The sequence below is a fragment of the Melopsittacus undulatus genome, chromosome Z (genome assembly GCF_012275295.1).
Source record: "Melopsittacus undulatus isolate bMelUnd1 chromosome Z, bMelUnd1.mat.Z, whole genome shotgun sequence".
Classification (NCBI taxonomy): domain Eukaryota; kingdom Metazoa; phylum Chordata; class Aves; order Psittaciformes; family Psittaculidae; genus Melopsittacus; species Melopsittacus undulatus.
The window spans coordinates 51,089,395-51,104,625 of NC_047557.1; positions in this window are offsets into that span (position 1 = coordinate 51,089,395).

The following is a 15,231-nucleotide window of genomic DNA, read 5'->3' on the forward strand; positions in this document are numbered from 1 at the left end:
GTAAGGGGTACAGCCTGGTGGGACATTACTCCAGCATCTTTCTAGCACTGTTTAAGCATGAGTGATTGAAGCAGCCATGGAGGACTGGGGAATCAGACCATGAGCTAGCAGAAGGTTAAAAGGACTGTGCAAATAAAAACTCTCTTTCAGCACAAAGGACACCACAGTTCAAGGCCAAAAGCTTCCCTCTGTTGTTCTGGAACTAATTTCAAACACGAATCGGAGGCCTAACATGGAGAGGTTACTGTCAATAACCCCTTCCTGAGACTGCAGCATTTAATGCGATGTTTGACTGGATGATAGAAGAATGAATTCATAAGCCAGTGAGGAAAAAGTTCCATTGCTTTCTTTTTTCTCAACAAGGAAGGAGCAGAGGAAAAGAGAGAGACTGAACAGATACCAGAGGAGAAGAAACAGATGGACAATAGGCAAAAGAGAAATAAATAAGTTGAACTTCTGCAAAACAAAAAGCACTTTACCCAAAATTAGTGGCTTACCATAAGGAGGGTGAACATGTGCTGGTAACAGCAGAGACTCTTCGTGTGCAGAGAGAAGGACTTAGGACACAGCACTGAGGGAGCTCAGTGTGAAACTGCAAGACTTGGAAAGTCACTCTCTCCACTGAAGTTCAGCCAGCCAGCAGCCAGACTTCAGCAGGAAGGACTGGGACTATCGTAATTCACTCAGTATAACAGGATCCTCCTCTGTACCATTTCTAAGCCTACAGAGCAGAGTGAAATCTCAGCAATTTCAGGCCACCAAAACATTTCTTCACAGCCATCTCTTTTCAATCCTGTCATCACCAACACATGGTAAACAAGAGACTCAAAATCTCAGGCATGGATCCATAACAGATGTTTGCTATCTATTTCCTGTGTAGGCACATCATTCCTACTGATACCAAGGAATGAGGAGCTCAAATACCTCTGTGGAGCTGAGCCTTGGAGTGAAAGACAAATAAGTGGGAAGGAAAAAGACACAGAGAAAGCTGCTTTGCAGCCCCCAGGCAGCTCTAAATTAGATGAAGGCACTGGTCCAACTCTGAGCCAGCACTCTGAAGATGCTTCAGCAGCCCACATCTGTGCTACAGAACCTCACTGAGGACATCCATAAAGAGCTCCCAAGGAAAGACCCAGTGTTCAAGAAAAATACATGTTGCTGTAGAGTATAAAGGCACAGTGCCTAAAATTTCCCCATATTTTTTCTGCCTGGGCTGTTCACAGAGCCATTACAAAGAGGCCTTCTAGGCATGGGAGACTCACTGCTTTGTGTAGGCATGGAGAAAGGAGGAAACCAGACACTCCAGGTATTTATTTTAAAAGCCTATCATGCATTTGGATGGTTGCTAGTGCCAAAACTAATCACACTGGTGGAAGAGGTACAGAAGCATAACAGGAAAAATGTGGAGAGCAAATGAAAGAGAAGGAGCCTGAAATGACAAGCAGAAAAGGTAGCTCTACAGACAAGAGGGTTTTCAGTGCATTGCATGTGCTGCACCTTTTTAAACAGCGTATTATGGCTCCTGAAACTTTTTAAACCACAGAATATGACTCAAAGACTTAAAAGTATGGCATGGCATCTCTAGTGTATTACTTTGCTGGAGTATGCTGCTCTCCCAAATTGAGGGGAAGAGAATTAAATTAAAAGAAGAAAAAAAGAAATAAAGTTCACCCATATCCTTTGAGGTTTTCTGTCCCTTTTCTGCAGCAATACAGAATAATAGTCAATTGCCATATCCCCCTGCTGATAGTTGGACTGCCCAGAATCCCAGGATTATAAACTCCCTATTTTCTCTGACCTCTTTCACAGATACATCTTTATATACACTGACAGTCACACCAGTGCCATTAACTTTGGATGGAATAGCCTACAAACTGAAAGCATCAGTAGCCAAAAGCAACTTAATCAGCAGTTCACATTATTTAGAGAATATATGGATTTTGTCTCTAGAAAAATTATAGAGGTGGACAGGGCTGACTAATGAAAGTGGAGAAGAAATGTATACAAGGCATTTGCCTCAGGATAAGGAGGTATAGTATTATCTGAATCATACCACACTCAGAAATCAACCCTCCCTGCTATTTGGTGTCCTTCAAGAAATGAATCCCACCCACAAGGCATTTAATAGACTTTCACAAGGGGCTTCATTAACTGAGGTTTCAAGACATCTAAAATACTTAGTGCAGGCCCAGGTAAGTGAACGGATTAAATTATACTTTACTTTGCTAAGCTATCTTTTACCCAAGTATGTTCCCAAGTAAACTATCTTTTACCCAAGCCATCTTTTTACCCAGGTATAAATTGCAATGGGTGCAAACTGCAAAATAGACTGCATTGGGAGGAAAGAAAAAAAGAGGTAATCATGCCAAATTATACTTTTTTCAGGTTATCATCATCTTGCTCTGTCTCTGTCATATTGTTCCTCAAACACAGCAGTCTGCAAAGCCACCTGATTCCCCTCTTCTTAGGGCTTTTTCTTTTTTTTCTTTTTCTGCTTCTTTTTTGTTTTTTTTTTCTCCTTCCTCCCTTTATACTATTTATACTTCCTGGATAAAATGTGCACTTTTGCATATCTCAGCCATTTCAAGGGCTGAGATGATGAACTGCCCTGTGTAGTCCTTTCCATCACAGTGTCACTAGTGGTCATGTCCCTGATTATCTTTAAGGACAATGCATTCAATAATCGCTTCAATCCAAATCTGTCTATAATTATGATCGAGGATGATATACTAAGTTATATATGTGAATGAATGGTTCATTTTTCAAGCCTATGTGTTGTTTTCCAAATTCTTCGTAGCTGCAATGTAACCTTGGTCTGCAACCTCATCAAAGAGTGAATGTGACTTTTCACTAAACTGATTGAAGTTCTCTTTGGAAGACAAAAAAAAAAAAAGGAAATTTAAAAAAAGAAGAAAGATTAAAAAAAAGAACAAACCACCCTTACACACACAGGCACACGTCCTTCAGTTTTGTTCCACTTTCACCATTTCAGGGCTGTTGGTTTTCTACTGGGCTTTTGAGAAAACAAATGCAGTTCCCTGTAAAGCTCACCCAGTATTTGGGGTGAACTTGTGGGTGGTGAAAGAAAAAGATAGATCTGTCCTGAAAAGAAAAGCCCTGTAAGCTAATTCTGTGCTCAGGATTCCTTGAGTGCTTTAGGAAGGCAGGTAGAAATCTGCTACTGCCTGCTTAGACCTTTCAAAATTTCTCTTCTGCTCCTTGCCTCTGCTGGGAGCAATTTCACTGCAATTACTGAAATGAAGCCCCTGAATTCCACTATGTAGCTATTCACATGACCCTCAGTCCTTTTGGACTTGATTTTTCTCCAGTTTTCTCCACAACAGGAACAGTTGTGAAGAAATTTTCCTCACTCAGTGGCTCCAGGTTTCTATGAAAAACTTTTGCTACTTGCAACACTTCCCAAAACCTTTAAATAACAAAACTTGCATTGGAATTATTCAATCAAACGGTATTAAAAGCACAGATTATGCTTTAGAAACCACTTACAAAGAAGGTTTTTACAGATCAGTGAGGACGCTAGTGAGGAGGGGCCCCTGATATGAATGGAAACGTTTGTTTCGATACTCATTTATCTCAAGGCCCGGGTGCTTTCTGGACAGTGAAACATTCTTCTCCTCCCTGTGCTTGGAAAAGTGAGGATCAAGTTGCGAGAGAGTGCCCTTGAATGCTCAAGTAAGGAATTTGCTAAGTGGCCTCCTCAGCCAACACAGCTCCCATGTTAACTGTGGCTTCTTAATTCCCTCTGCCCTCAGCAGCAGGATTACCCATCCTTTCTTATGGCCAGCCAAGCCCCAGCAGTTGTACACAGCCATAAAGTCATGACCACTTCTCAGGTTAAAATGTTTGCCATTTCTCCACCACCCTGAAATTTTAACCAAGCCTTGATAAGGATATAATCCACAGTTTTGTAAAGGTTCTAGCGGTTTCAATTTTTCCAGGGCTGCTCAGGGATCTCTTTAACTGCATGTGTTTACGGGACTGCCCCAGCCTGCCTGGATCCCACGCATAGCTGCAATATAAGCATTAATTAAAGAATAAAAAGTTACTGTTGTCACTGATGTCAGCAATCATGTTGATTTGGAATCCATCTACATTTAATGAATATGTGAGAAAACATTGGAATGTTTCAGTGTTCTTTTTTTACAAGGAAACGTTTCATGGGTTAAATTTACTTTTGCCCAAGTAAATGTGGAGTACCCACTGGGTCCCTTCTGAAATGAGCAGTGAAGCTAACAGAAGCAGTACCCAGTACTTGGCGAGACAGTGGCCTGCTTAAATATATCAGAAATTCAATTTGCAGCCCTAGTCTCAAACCCAATTTTTGTTGATGGTAGTGGAAGTTTGGCCAGTGTAAAGAGTGCAGTATTTGTCCTGTAACTTGCACAGCTAACCTCAAGCTTCTCTTCTTCCTGCCATCCAAAGCTTCTTGGGATTAGACAGGACTGATATTGATGTATGAACATCTTAAAAGGACTGTACATAGCTTCCAGGCTGAAGACTAAACATTGCTGTGTAAAAGAGAATTTGGCAGTGATTCTATAGGATGAACCTAATCAGAGCAGACAGATTACAATACATGGTAAAGGCATGGAGTTGAAAAGAAAAAAAAGGACTTGCTCTGCAGAATTGCATAATATATTCTGGAGAAACTAGAAAACCTTTCAGAGCAGCTGGGACAGAGGGAAATGAACCATTTGTTCCCATGTAAAATAAACAAAAGAAGGAAATGCTCCAATCTGTCTCCAAACTAGGAAAGGAATGGTGGTGAGAGAAGTGACCAGAAACTGAACCAAGCATTTCACATTGTCCAGTTCCTGACAGTAGCTGTGTTTGAAGTGCACAGAAGATCACTGCACAGGCACATATAACCTCATCCCCTGGTCAGTACCTGGTGAGCCACAGACCTCCACAAAGGAATGCAGCCTTTAGCAGATGTCGCTGGATGACTGCAGTTGAGCTGCTCAACTGTGTCCTGATATACTGTGTCCTGATATATTGCTTGATAGAGGAAAAATCAAAGTAACCACATATTGCTCAAAATATTGCTCTGCACATGACCAAGAAAAGGTCATTCCAGACACTTGCAGTGAGTTTCCCAACGGAAGGTCATTTTCAGTAAGAAAATCCACAGAATCAAATTCAGGCAGAATTGAAAGACCTACAGTTTGGAAGGACAGAATTCTGTATGGCATTGACTGTGAAATATTCAACAGAACCAGTCATACACTTGCTCATGCTTTTTTTGTCACTAAAGCATCACTTATTGGAATTTTTTTATAGATGATAAGCAACTCAATCAAGAAAGAATGCACAAAACTTATGCCTGATACCTGTTTGACAGCGGTGTAACTTCCCCTCATCACCACTCTCCTTTTAAGGCTTAAAGCTAGGTACCATTCTGATGTTTTGATTAATATAAGAAAGCAGTTAATATGAATTCGAGAGCATGAAGTGAAGCCAAGCAATCATCTTCTCCATACTTGTTGCCTTTGTAGTGGACCTCTGAAGATTTTATATTTCCCATTTCAAGCCAGACAGAAATGCCAGCACTCCTTCTCCTTCCAAGCAGAACCCAAACAAGGTTTTTGTTTAAGCAGTATGACCATGAGTCAGTCTGCAACTGTGATCACACTGCCTTTCTGTGGACACCTTATTAAATACTTGGGAGATAACTTGACCATTCTTTTAAACAGCCTTACATTCACAGCCAGTGAATTGATACAGATGGAAAATGATCACAACTGACCCATGCATTCTGATTCATATTTCTTCAGTCCACTTTCTCAGTGCAGATCAAAAAACCACAGTTCTCAAGATGAGCAGCTAAACCATCAAGCCTCCCCAAAGGGACACATCTGGAGCCCTTGTAAATGACTGCATGCAATCCCATTATCTAATATCTCTTGCAAATGGACAACAACTCAATCTGAGGTTTCGATTCCATATTTGTATGTGCAGATTCTATGATTCCATGATTTCTGTCTGTTTGTTGGCTGCTCCAGAACCTCCATCAAGTGGTTAAGGATCTTCACCTCATTTCTGGAGGAAAAATTGAAACAACCAAAAAAGGTCTTTACAGAGAGCATGTAACAATTTCTGCCTATTGCAGCTCTGTTCTTCGCTAAAAATTCCCCCACCAACTCTTCCCTCTCACCTAACAGCCATGTTCCCTCTCATTTATCATCCTGTTAAGCTGAGCACATTTAATTTCTTAAGCTTCTGATCTTAAAACAAGCTGCATGTCCAGAGCTGCACACAGGTGTACATAGATGTAATGTCACCACTGCCAGTTCTGCAACACTAAACTGCTGGAAAAATATCTCCTCATGAGCCCTAAAGCACACCTGAGAGCTCTCTTTAGTCCTTGGTTATGCTGCAGTAGTTTACAGAACTGGGAATTGCACTTTATGTGTTCCTGTGCCAAGACGAAGAAAGAAGGTAAACAAATTTCAGTGGCTGGGAATATCAGACCCCTCTTGACCTTGCTTTCTCAGTCTGAGTGTAAGGAATGTTCTGCTTGCCTGAATTCCCATATTTTTCCTCCTTTCACAAGGAAATAGTGGAGTTCAAGCAGTTGAGAAAGGCATTTGGAGGAGGAACAATCAGAAGAGGGTTTCATGTTGCAGCAGTTTCCTGAGTGAGAGAAGACAGGCATGGGAAATAATAACTCTGCTCCAATGTCAGGGCTGAAGAGATTTCTATTTCCAATTTAAATGTAATTTTAAGAGCTCTTTGTAGCAGCGAGGGTTCACTTCAAGAACCTGGAGGCTTAGTACACAAACTGTGCAGTCCACAGAAAGGTTCCCATCAATTTCAGGGTGGCATGCCTTATGAATGTAGGCTCTTATGCTGCAATCAGGAAAGAGGGAGCACTTTAAAAATGCTGGCGCTCTGCAATATTTATAGGGTCTTTCTTTCTGCATCATTCACTTCTTGCTCTTGGCTGTTCAGGCAATTCTAAGAACTGCTCATCGGCAGTTTGTGATGCTTGGTTTCCTTCAGAGAAAGCAAAAGAGAAACTGATGGGGAGATCCTACAAACATGGAAAGAAAGGAATATCCATATTGGTGGGATTTAACAGTCCTAGGTTGACTCACAATAAATAGAGAAAAAGTTAATGGCTGAGTACTAAAATAACAGACAGCCCACATATTCAACACACTATGATTTGACATACCATCATTCCTGTAGTCCTCATAAGGTAAATATGTGCTCATCATACTTCCTCACATAATATTTACAAATCCTCACTGGTGTTTTTCACAGTGATTAATGAAGTTAAATAATCAGATGGACTAAAAAGGAAAAGACTTTTATTCTGGAGGACAGCTCATTGGCCAAAAAGAAGGAGAAGATTAAACACTGTGCAGGCTTTTCGGCTTCAAATATCAACAAAGTTCTTCTAAGTAAATTCAGCAGTAGAAAAGGAAGATAGACAGTTTTGAGAAAATGCTCACTCTAAAAAGTGCTTGAAAGCAATCCAGTCTGGAGAGCGGAGAACTCTCCAAACCTCAAGATGGTAAATTGTGACTAAAGTCATGTCCCAGTTTTGCCCATATACAGTAGCATCCACTCAATTTCCATAAAATATCAAGTAGCTGAAGCAGCATTCACAACACATAACTCCAAACTACTTGAAGCACAGCAGGATTTCTGACTTCTAAGTCTAGTAGGCGTGAACTCTAAAAGTAGATATGGCATTCTTCCACTGTACCAATGCTCTGGGTAGTTCAGAACTGCAACCAGCAAACATTAAGAAAATATGTACAGATAGAAAATGCCATATCTGTTTTTACTCTTGGCATTAGAGCTCCAAAACCCAGATATGTGGAAGCGGAGTGTGAGGCAATGTTTCAGTGTCTTTGCAGCTGTATGAAAACCCTGGTTTTCTCAAAGAGTCACCCAAGAGGATAACTTACTTTTTCTTCAAACATTTTTCTGTGTTTTTATTACTAAAGGGGAAGTGCTGGAGGACTTATTTAGGGAGTGATAGTGGATGACAGATTAAATATGAGCTCACAGGGAGAGACTGTAGCACAAAGAGGTAAATACCATACTGGGATGTGGAGCAGAATTACTTGCAAGACTACAAAGGTAATAATACCTCCATACACAGCCCTGGTGAGGCCCCTCTTGGAAAACTGTGATCAGTTTTGGGCAACTCAATATAAAGGGGATGGCAATAAACTAGAGTGAATAGAATGAACAGTGATAAAGATAAGCGGGTTGGAAGGTATGATATATGAGTAAAAGGTAAAGGAACCTAACTTACTAAACATAGATGAAAGATGGAAGAAAGGAAAGGGCAAGGGGAGGAAGGACATGACAGTGCCACAGTATTCCTGCGCGGGTGGGAAACTTGACTGTGTCTATATCTGTATTTCAGAGATAGAGAGCAAGAAATGGCATTTTTCATGGAAAAATTTCAGAGTAATTATTAAGAATTCCCTTGTTCTTCCCCATCTTACAGACGTAAATTTGTTGCAGGAGGGAGGAAGGTAATTTATTGAGGGGGGGAGGAAAAAAAAAAAAGGAACATTTTGGAAAGGAAAAAACCCCCCCAAAAAAACAAACTACACTTGTAAACACACATACACACCCACCCCCTCCCACACACATACATATTCTTGCACACATATATGTTTTCTCCCCAAGAGAAAACATTAATGGAGCATTGCTAGTCAGCTCCAATCAAAGGCTGATGTACAAACTTCAGCCTATTCTTAAAAAATTGTATTTTTCTGGGTAACTTTATCACATTCTGCCCCACTGTTCATATAATCACTCTGCCCTAAGCAGAAAGATGTCCATCATTGTAAGAGGGCAGCACCGTGCTTGCAAAGGCTTCTTTCTGGATGTGTTGGATGATCTCCATCTGGCCTGGTGGTCAGAGAAGAGCAGCTGGCACTGCTCCGAAATAAGAAGTGCTCTTAGGTTTCAAACTGCTGGAGCCTAGACTTGCTTGGGTATCTCCAAGCACTCAGGCAAACATGATTAATAACAAGGTGGCTGAGCCAGGCTGGGGGTGGAGGTAGCAACTGGAGACAAAGTAGAGGAAGACTGTCAAAGTCAGCACTGTACAGTTGAGACAAAGCTGTGTTGGAGCAGGGAGAAAGGGCTGGGGGTGGGTGGGGGCAATAAAAATACTTCTTTGCATTGTTCATTCCCACTCATAGCTTTGCATTAGCTCAGCTGCACACCTGCAATTAATATATGAAACTGTCTTCTGGAGACAGTCTGTTTTATGCTGCTGTTTGCATAATCCTTCCACCAGCCTGTCCATTTCCTGGCAATTTGTGACTTTCCTTCCACTTACTAATAACTTTCGGGGGAGAGGGGAGACAACCCCCCCCCCCCCCCCCCCCCCCCACTGTAACCAAAAGAACTGTTTAACCAAATTTCTTGTCTCCCTCTCCCTTACTTTTTCCAGGACAACTAAAAGAGCTGGAGCCTCTCACTTTAACTTGTCAATTTCTTTCTCCTTCCAACTTTTCTGCTTTTGACTGGCAGCATGTCCTGCTTATAAATTTTGCTTCCACAGAAATCAGTGTTTGACTTTCAACTTCTAACTACAAACACAAGTCAGCCTCTGAATTTATTAGACTGCATTTATTTTTATTGTATAATCCTATAAGTTATCCTAGTCATCTTTCCAGTTCTTCTTCACTCTTTTTTACTCATGAAAGTATATTTTATATTGTTGCTAAAGAGATCATCATCTCTAAACTGAATATTGTTCTCATTCACTTTCTTCCCTGTTTTCTAGCACTTACAGTAGAATTTGGGTTCAATCCATTGGTGTTTGGTTGTTCCTTTAGAGTGGGAAAGGTAGCAGGAGACAGATATCGTCATCTGTTTCAAATTAACTGCTTCGTACTGTACAAGTCAATAGGATGCATTCACTGTAGAGTGAACTATGATTAACCAAGGGCCTGACATATATGAACTATGCAAGCATTGGGAACCCTGGAGCAAAATCTCACACTGTTACAACATTCTGAGCTATGTGCCAATATCCCAGCATCAGCTGTCATCTGCAATACCAGTGCCATGACTTTAACAGGGCCTATTCAGCAGCTGAAGAATTGTAGGCACCTCACCACTGCTGAGAGAAATTGAGCAATGGTTTCACAGCAGGATGAGTCCCAGTGTTCCTTGTGAAATTACATACTTTTAACCTGAAAAAAAATATATATAATTTAGAGGTGAATGTATTTTTCTGCAATAGTTAGTGTTGCTTTTATTTACTCCAAAGGAGTGAGGATCAAAGAATATGTTGCCACCCATAAGCATTGTGGAAGGTAACTACAGCAGATTCATGTGCAGGACAGAAAATCTGTGTAGGATACCTGTCATCTCCAGGAGTATTCTCACATGTCTTTACAGTGTCATCTGATGAAAAAGGGAGCTCTCAATGCTGAGTCAAAAGCAAACAGCTAAAAGAGAGGTTTTGCCTGCATCCGCATAGGATAAGAAACACTGAAACACTTCATTTAGCACATACACAGAAAATCCACATCAGTGCTCTTGCCAGTGTTGAGATGTTCTAGGCCTATAAAAAGCTGTATCCTACAGAGATACAAGTGTCCATGTGGACTTTGAACCCGATTGTCATTTATTTCACAGTGTGCTCAACCAAAACTTTTTATTCTCATTCAGATACCTATTTCTGATGTGTGGACATCCACTAAATTGCATCTGGTTTGAGTCCACACTTGCTTACACTTGCTAAATGAAGCCTTATTTGCATTAAAATTTGATCACTCACCCACTGCTGCAACTCCACAAAGGCTGAATTTGGTTAAAAAAGAAAGCTAGAGAAGGGTGCAAGTCTGGTGTGAATTCAACTGAGAATTTCCACATCAGCTAATGTTGAATGAAAGCCATATCAAAAGCCACAATAAATAATTTAGATATTATCAAGTAATGTATGCACTACCTGGTCAAGGAGCCATGGGGAGAAAAACCCTTCTGCAGTAACCACAGTAATCACCTCAAGATAAACATATGCAGTGGGCACAGAACATTCTGAAGTCACTGGCCCATTAGCATTCAGGTCAGGATCAAGGTTATTAGGCAGCACTCCAGCCTGGGTAGCACTATGGAGGCTGTGTGCCCCGGGGGATATCTGCATAATGAGGTGCCCTGGCAGTGGAGGGGATGTGCACCTGCTACTTTGGGCCACGTGATGGGCATATGTAGAAGTGGCAGAATAAGTGCTACCTATTTTCCATCCTCCCCTAGAGCTGCAGGCAACACCCAACATGTAGCCAAGGGGTGGACTGTTTGCTTTAACACACATGTGGGCAGTAGTAATAAAAGATGTCTTTTCTCCCTTCTCCTTTGTTATCCAGCTGCAATGAAATGGCTAGGCACAAGTCTGAGCTCGAGGATTTAGAGATTCATGGGAGGAGGAACAGGCGAGGAGCATCCTTAGCAACCTCCACAAGGGACATAACCATACCAGCCATCAGCTGGGTGAAGTTTGACAGCACTTCTGATTTCATCTTGAGAAGATACACATGATCTGGCTGAGGGAAGCTAAGGAAGAAAAGGAAAACTCAGCTATAGCTACAATAAAGCAAAAGCATTTGTCCCAAGAATATCCCCATTAAGAACACAAGAGTGTCTTGGAAGTATTTATACCCTTAGATACAAAACAAGATCAGTTCAAATCTTCCTACTAACATACCCTGTATGAGCAGCCAGCAAACAGATGTGGATAAGGAGCGCTGTCCTTTCTCCCCTGCCACATAGCCCCGTGGTAAGATAGAGAAGTTCATGCAGTGAAACAGCAACAGAGTGGGCACCCTGTGATAGTCAGTCACTGTGCTATTCAAGCTGTGCTATGGGGAAGCATGATATTAATGCCACTGCTCCTTCCCCTAGAAACACTGGGTTAGCAGGGCTGACCAAAGAGGACACAGCTTTTGCAGAAGTCTCAGTTCTCCTTGTTAAAAGCCTTTCCTTTTGATGCCTGCATGTATTCAAAAATCACTTCTTTCAGATCCATAGTCTGAAAGGGAGTAATTTTGCACGGATCACAGAAATGCACCGTATTCTTTCCTCTTGCTTAAAATGACCGGAGGCTATTAACTTCCCCCAAAATTCATTAGTCAATGGACCTGTAATCTAGCCTTCACTGAATGAAACCAGATCGTACCAAGTCATTTCCAAGATAGAAACTACTGCAGACTCTGAATGACAGCCAAAGCTGCAACTGCAAGAGTTTCCAGACATCATTCAAACACCAGACATCACACTGAGAGGGCTTCTTTGTATGAAAGCAGCAAAGCAGACCTGTGGACTGAGGAAGGAGACCCCAAATGTAACCCTGCACAGGAACAATATTACTTTGACCATCAGCCCGATCGGTCTTCCCTGAGAAATTATAATGCAGATTTCTTCATTGGTGAGATTCCAGCTCCTGGATGAGACAAGGCTGAGGTAACCAGCCACTGTCACTGACCTCAAAGACAAGAGGAGGATCACAGTAGACTAAAAAACTATACAACTCAAAGACACCTCCCTTCCCACCTGAAAACTAGGATGAGGATGCTAAAATCACCTTTCCTTAGAAACAGGTTACCCCTTACCTGCCTACTTCAGAATTTCCTAAATCATGGAGCTTCTTGCAGCAAAAGAAATTTGTGGCAAGATGTCAGGTGAGATAGACCTCTTTCTGGCTTAGTCCTCATTGGTTCCTACATGCTGCTAAACCCTGGGTTGCATCTAAACACCATCTATGATGCTGCTGAACCCAAGACCACTCACAGTCTTTCTATAGATCCTGATAAAATACTGTCTTATTTTGTAGTACATGTAAATATTTTATGTGGGGAGGTCTTCATTGCTCATAGTTTTTCTATGTGTTATTATTCAAGATCCAGGTTGAGTTTATTTTTTTTATTTTTGGTTGCATTATCACAGATTTGAAGGAAATATGTAGGTGGGGAACATAATGCTCCCAATTGAACTGCACTAGCAAGCACACACTACAGTTGTTTAGAGATTAAAAATAGGATCATTTGAATGCGTAGATTTGAATATGATTTATGGATCACTTCCAGAGACATTATTGTTGCTTATCATTCAGACGACTGTGAAAGTGAAGACTATGAGGGAAATCATGCAAGAGATACATTGCCTATAGAATGGGGAAAAACATTAAATCTTGGAGTGGCTGATGCAGCAATTAATATTGCAACCTTCACTGCCTTCAATGCATGGAAGAAAAGGGCAAGATTGCCTGTGTCTGCTTCCCATAAATAACTGATCTTGAGACTTAAAGGGAGAAACAGGCTTAAACACACGTTACATACTAAAACACTTTTTCCATTTGCCTTGGAAGAAATGCTTAAAATGATAGTCACTGGTGAATCAGGAATTTGTGTACCAGTATGGTAGTTAGAACTGTTGGCTGCAGCAGCTGCACGTACAGAGTGCAATTTATCAGGGCAACCACATCTTCAGCAGGAATGGATGTGAGGTGAGGAGGTGTGCTATGCCTTGTTCTGCTGCTGTGCAAGGAAGGACACTTGGTGTCTAAAGATCTTGACTAGAACAGTTATTACAGTTTCTACAGCTGAAATTCAGAGGCAACACCTGACATTTCGACACCTACATGACATATTTTGAGTGGATTTTTTTCTTTTGTTAGCTTGGTTTAGACCAGTCTGTAAGTGCCAAATGGAAGGAAGCACTGACACAGCACTCCTGATTTTCCTAAGTTTTCTTCAAACAGTAGGCTAAACCTACTGATTCCAGCAAAGCTTACCCTGATTTACAGTGGCATAAGTAAGGCAAGAATCATGTTGTTCATGCATTACACCCATCACTGTGAGGACAAAACCCCCACATATCTGACCACCCTGTCTCAAACGAGATCTTTGTTTTGACATACCATTTCTGACAGAAAATAATGTAAGATGCAGTAAAACACACCTATTCCTCAAAGCAGCTGATGTGTGGACACACCCAGCTCCGTATACAGAAAACTAAATTCAAGTATACATGCGAAGAATTGTCAGAACAAAATATTGGAAGCAGTTGGCCATAAGGGATGCTGTTTTCCTGAGAGGATTATGGGTCCTTGGCCAACAGTTTTATTTACTCCTGAAAGCATTTTTTTTCACATATGAATTTATAACATTCAAATAAAACTTTTAATTTTTTCTTCACAGTTTTGTAAAGTTATGTGTGAATTGGTTAATAAAAGTAATTATCAATTTTTTTGACAACTGAACTAAAAATTTGAACTTTTGGTTGTGCAAAGAAAAATGGTTCATGTTCATCAAGAAACTTTCTTCACATTTTGAGAAATGACCCAGTGACTGCAAAGTTAATAAGTCATGATTGCATTTCCAAACTGAAAAAGTTAAGACCCCTGAGAGAGGAAAAAAGATTTTGCTAAAAAACATCAGATATTGCTGTCTTGAAACCAGCTGTGAAAGTCAGAAACTATTTATGGAATTCCTGTTTACAAGCTTTTAATTAAAGGGGCTGGAGGGCGGTGTGCTAAGAGGGTAATCTAAGAGTGAAATATAATAATAATCCTAATTCAGCCTCACTGTAGATTTCCACTGGTGTGATTTATTTGGAAGACTAGAGGAGAAACACTGGGAGTGCTAAGGAGAGCTGTATTATAACGTAATTATGGTCACCTTATCAATAGTGAACATATCAGTATTGGACACAGTACAGTACACATCAGGATATAAACAGGACAATTTTTTCTCTAACTACCTTACTTGCTGCCAACAATGTAACTCTGATATGGCCCAAATGTTGTCTTCTGAGCTGCTGGTTCTTCTAGAAAGGTCAGGCTCAGCAGCACATTAGTGATGTGGTGAACTTCCTGTTTAGTGGATTTGGATAGAAGACCTGTGTAGAGAGAAGCTCAAGGTAGCTAACCACTTGCACAGAGAAGGGGAGCAGTGCAGTCCCAGCTGCTCAGCCAGCAAAAGGAGGAAAAGCAAGCAGCACACTTTAGGCCTCCTGTATTCTTAGCTGCATATGAAGTACAACAGTTCTGCTGGCTCCATTTAAAGAGGCTCTCGGCTGGTCCCTGATCATCTGGGCTTATTCTCTCCAATTCTGGTGCCAATCAAAACAAAAAATGTACCTCTCTCAAGAGAACGCCTAAAAGTTTTACTAGAATGAGGCCTGAAAGACTTGGCCAACAGGTGGCAAAAGGGCTGTACATCCAGC